The sequence below is a fragment of the Pseudophryne corroboree genome, unplaced genomic scaffold (assembly GCF_028390025.1).
Source record: "Pseudophryne corroboree isolate aPseCor3 unplaced genomic scaffold, aPseCor3.hap2 scaffold_443, whole genome shotgun sequence".
NCBI lineage: Eukaryota > Metazoa > Chordata > Amphibia > Anura > Myobatrachidae > Pseudophryne > Pseudophryne corroboree.
The window spans coordinates 5,373-10,744 of NW_026970066.1; positions in this window are offsets into that span (position 1 = coordinate 5,373).

The following is a 5,372-nucleotide window of genomic DNA, read 5'->3' on the forward strand; positions in this document are numbered from 1 at the left end:
TGCAAGACAGCTTTTCCTTGCCAATATCTCTCTTTTGCAAAGAGCTGCGCATTGGAAAATTCAGGGCTATGTCGTGTAGATGATGGCCTAACAGGGGGCTTTAAAATTTTCTTTCTAGTGTCCTTCGTTTGGGAGAAAAATGCAAAGGTACAAGACAGCTTTTCCTTGCAAATATCTCTCTTTTGCAAAAGAGCTACGCATTGGAAAATCAGGGCTATGTCGTGTAGATGATGGCCTAACAGGAGGCTTTAAAATTTTCTTTCTAGTGACCTTCGTTTGGGAGAAAAAATGCAAAGGTACAAGACAGCTTTTCCTTGCCAATATCTCTCTTTTGCAAAGAGCTGCGCATTGGAAAATTCAGGGCTATGTCGTGTAGATGATGGCCCTAACAGCAGGCTTTAAAATGTTCTTTCTAGTGTCCTTCGTTTGGGAGAAAAATGCAAAGGTACAAGACAGCTTTTTCCCTTGCCAATATCTCTCTTTTGCAAAGAGCTACGCATTGTGAAAATTCAGGGCTATGTCGTGTAGATGATGGCCTAACAGGAGGCTTTAAAATTTTCTTTCTAGTGACCTTCGTTTGGGAGAAAAAATGCAAAGGTACAAGACAGCTTTTTCCTTGCCAATATCTCTCTTTTGCAAAGAGCTGCGCATTGGAAAATTCAGGGCTATGTCGTGTAGATGATGGCCTAACAGGAGGCTTTAACATTTTCTTTCCTAGTGTCCTTCGTTTGGGAGAGAAAATGCAATGGTACAAGACAGCTTTTCCTTGCCAATATCTCTCTTTTGCAAAGAGCTGCGCATTGGAAAATTCAGGGCTATGTCGTGTAGATGATGGCCTAACAGGGGGCTTTAAAATTTTCTTTCTAGTGACCTTCGTTTGGGAGAAAAATGCAAAGGTACAAGACAGCTTTTCCTTGCCAATATCTCTCTTTTGCAAAAGAGCTGCGCATTGGAAAAATTCAGGGCTATGTCGTGTAGATGATGGCCTAACAGGAGGCTTTAACATTTTCTTTCTAGTGTCCTTCGTTTGGGAGAAAAATGCAATGGTACAAGACAGCTTTTCCTTGCCAATATCTCTCTTTTGCAAAGAGCTGCGCATTGGAAAATTCAGGGCTATGTCGTGTAGATGATGGCCTAACAGGAGGCTTTAAAATTTTCTTTCTAGTGTCCTTCGTTTGGGAGAAAAATGCAATGGTACAAGACAGCTTTTCCTTGCCAATATCTCTCTTTTGCAAAGAGACTGCGCATTGGAAAATTCAGGGCTATGTCGTGTAGATGATGGCCTAACAGGAGGCTTTAAAATTTTCTTTCTAGTGTCCTTCGTTTGGGAGAAAAATGCAAAGGTACAAGACAGCTTTTCCTTGCCAATATCTCTCTTTTGCAAAGAGCTGCGCATTGGAAAATTCAGGGCTATGTCGTGTAGATGATGGCCTAACAGGAGGCTTTAAAATTTTCTTTCTAGTGTCCTTCGTTTGGGAGAAAAATGCAAAGGTACAAGACAGCTTTTCCTTGCAAATATCTCTCTTTTGCAAAGAGCTACGCATTGGAAAATTCAGGGCTATGTCGTGTAGATGATGGCCTAACAGAGGCTTTAAAATTTTCTTTCTAGTGACCTTCGTTTGGGAGAAAAATGCAAAGGTACAAGACAGCTTTTCCCTTGCCAATATCTCTCTTTTGCAAAGAGCTGCGCATTGGAAAATTCAGGGCTATGTCGTGTAGATGATGGCCTAACAGGAGGCTTTAACATTTTCTTTCTACTGTCATACGTTTGGGAGAAAAATGGAATGGTACAAGACAGCTTTTCCTTGCCAATATCTCTCTTTTGCAAAGAGCTGCGCATTGAGAAAATTCAGGGCTATGTCGTGTAGATGATGGCCTAACAGGAGGCTTTAAAATTTTCTTTCTAGTGACCTTCGTTTGGGAGAAAAATGCAAAGGTACAAGACAGCTTTTCCTTGCCCAATATCTCTCTTTTGCAAAGAGCTGCGCATTGGAAAATTCAGGGCTATGTCGTGTAGATGATGGCCTAACAGCAGGCTTTAACATTTTCTTTCTAGTGTCCTTCGTTTGGGAGAAAAATGCAATGGTACAAGACAGCTTTTCCTTGCCAATATCTCTCTTTTGCAAAGAGCTGCGCATTGGAAAATTCAGGGCTATGTCGTGTAGATGATGGCCTAACAGGAGGCTTTAAAATTTTCTTTCTAGTGTCCTTCGTTTGGGAGAAAAAATGCAATGGTACAAGACAGCTTTTCCTTGCCAATATCTCTCTTTTGCAAAGAGCTGCGCATTGGAAAATTCAGGGCTATGTCGTGTAGATGATGGCCTAACAGGAGGCTTTAAAATTTTCTTTCTAGTGTCCTTCGTTTGGGAGAAAAATGCAAAGGTGCAAGACAGCTTTTCCTTGCCAATATCTCTCTTTTGCAAAGAGCTGCGCATTGGAAAATTCAGGGCTATGTCGTGTAGATGATGGCCTAACAGGGGGCTTTAAAATTTTCTTTCTAGTGTCCTTCGTTTGGGAGAAAAATGCAAAGGTACAAGACAGCTTTTCCTTGCAAATATCTCTCTTTTGCAAAGAGCTACGCATTGGAAAATTCAGGGCTATGTCGTGTAGATGATGGCCTAACAGGAGGCTTTAAAATTTTCTTTCTAGTGACCTTCGTTTGGGAGAAAAATGCAAAGGTACAAGACAGCTTTTCCTTGCCAATATCTCTCTTTTGCAAAGAGCTGCGCATTGGAAAATTCAGGGCTATGTCGTGTAGATGATGGCCTAACAGCAGGCTTTAAAATGTTCTTTCTAGTGTCCTTCGTTTGGGAGAAAAATGCAATGGTACAAGACAGCTTTTCCTTGCCAATATCTCTCTTTTGCAAAGAGCTGCGCATTGGAAAATTCAGGGCTATGTCGTGTAGATGATGGCCTAACAGGAGGCTTTAAAATTTTCTTTCTAGTGTCCTTCGTTTGGGAGAAAAATGCAAAGGTACAAGACAGCTTTTCCTTGCCAATATCTCTCTTTTGCAAAGAGCTACGCATTGAAAATTCAGGGCTATGTCGTGTAGATGATGGCCTAACAGGAGGCTTTAAAATTTTCTTTCTAGTGACCTTCGTTTGGGAGAAAAATGCAAAGGTACAAGACAGCTTTTCCTTGCAATATCTCTCTTTTGCAAAGAGCTGCGCATTGGAAAATTCAGGGCTATGTCGTGTAGATGATGGCCTAACAGGAGGCTTTAACATTTTCTTTCTAGTGTCCTTCGTTTGGGAGAAAAATGCAATGGTACAAGACAGCTTTTCCTTGCCAATATCTCTCTTTTGCAAAGAGCTGCGCATTGGAAAATTCAGGGCTATGTCGTGTAGATGATGGCCTAACAGGGGGCTTTAACATTTTCTTTCTAGTGACCTTCGTTGGGAGAAAAATGCAAAGGTACAAGACAGCTTTTCCTTGCCAATATCTCTCTTTTGCAAAGAGCTGCGCATTGGGAAAATTCAGGGCTATGTCGTGTAGATGATGGCCTAACAGGAGGCTTTAACATTTTCTTTCTAGTGTCCTTCGTTTGGGAGAAAAATGCAATGGTACAAGACAGCTTTTCCTTGCCAATATCTCTCTTTTGCAAAGAGCTGCGCTTTGGAAAATTCAGGGCTATGTCGTGTAGATGATGGCCTAACAGGAGGCTTTAAAATTTTCTTTCTAGTGTCCCTTCGTTTGGGAGAAAAATGCAATGGTACAAGACAGCTTTTCCTTGCCAAATATCTCTCTTTTGCAAAGAGCTGCGCATTGGAAAATTCAGGGCTATGTCGTGTAGATGATGGCCTAACAGGAGGCTTTAAAATTTTCTTTCTAGTGTCCTTCGTTTGGGAGAAAAATGCAAAGGTACAAGACAGCTTTTCCTTGCCAATATCTCTCTTTTGCAAAGAGCTGCGCATTGGAAAATTCAGGGCTATGTCGTGTAGATGATGGCCTAACAGGAGGCTTTAAAATTTTCTTTCTAGTGTCCTTCGTTTGGGAGAAAAATGCAAAGGTACAAGACAGCTTTTCCTTGCCAATATCTCTCTTTTGCAAAGAGCTACGCATTGGAAAAATTCAGGGCTATGTCGTGTAGATGATGGCCTAACAGGAGGCTTTAAATTTTCTTCTAGTGACCTTCGTTTGGGAGAAAAATGCAAAGGTACAAGACAGCTTTTCCTTGCCAATATCTCTCTTTTGCAAAGAGCTGCGCATTGGAAAATTCAGGGCTATGTCGTGTAGATGATGGCCTAACAGGAGGCTTTAAAATTTTCTTTCTAGTGTCCTTCGTTTGGGAGAAAAATGCAATGGTACAAGACAGCTTTTCCTTGCCAATATCTCTCTTTTGCAAAGAGCTGCGCATTGGAAAATTCAGGGCTATGTCGTGTAGATGATGGCCTAACAGGAGGCTTTAAAATTTTCTTTCTAGTGTCCCTTCGTTTGGGAGAAAAATGCAAAGGTACAAGACAGCTTTTCCTTGCCAATATCTCTCTTTTGCAAAGAGCTGCGCATTGGAAAATTCAGGGCTATGTCGTGTAGATGATGGCCTAACAGGAGGCTTTAAAATTTTCTTTCTAGTGTCCTTCGTTTGGGAGAAAAAATGCAAAGGTACAAGACAGCTTTTCCTTGCCAATATCTCTCTTTTGCAAAGAGCTACGCATTGGAAAATTCAGGGCTATGTCGTGTAGATGATGGCCTAACAGGAGGCTTTAAAATTTTCTTTCTAGTGACCTTCGTTTGGGAGAAAAATGCAAAGGTACAAGACAGCTTTTCCTTGCCAATATCTCTCTTTTGCAAAGAGCTGCGCATTGGAAAATTCAGGGCTATGTCGTGTAGATGATGGCCTAACAGGAGGCTTTAACATTTTCTTTCTAGTGTCCTTCGTTTGGGAGAAAAATGCAATGGTACAAGACAGCTTTTCCTTGCCAATATCTCTCTTTTGCAAAGAGCTGCGCATTGGAAAATTCAGGGCTATGTCGTGTAGATGATGGCCTAACAGGGGGCTTTAAAATTTTCTTTCTAGTGACCTTCGTTTGGGAGAAAAATGCAAAGGTACAAGACAGCTTTTCCTTGCCAATATCTCTCTTTTGCAAAGAGCTGCGCATTGGAAAATTCAGGGCTATGTCGTGTAGATGATGGCCTAACAGGAGGCTTTAACATTTTCTTTCTAGTGTCCTTCGTTTGGGAGAAAAATGCAATGGTACAAGACAGCTTTTCCTTGCCAATATCTCTCTTTTGCAAAGAGCTGCGCTTTGGAAAATTCAGGGCTATGTCGTGTAGATGATGGCCTAACAGGAGGCTTTAAAATTTTCTTTCTAGTGTCCTTCGTTTGGGAGAAAAATGCAATGGTACAAGACAGCTTTTCCTTGCCAATATC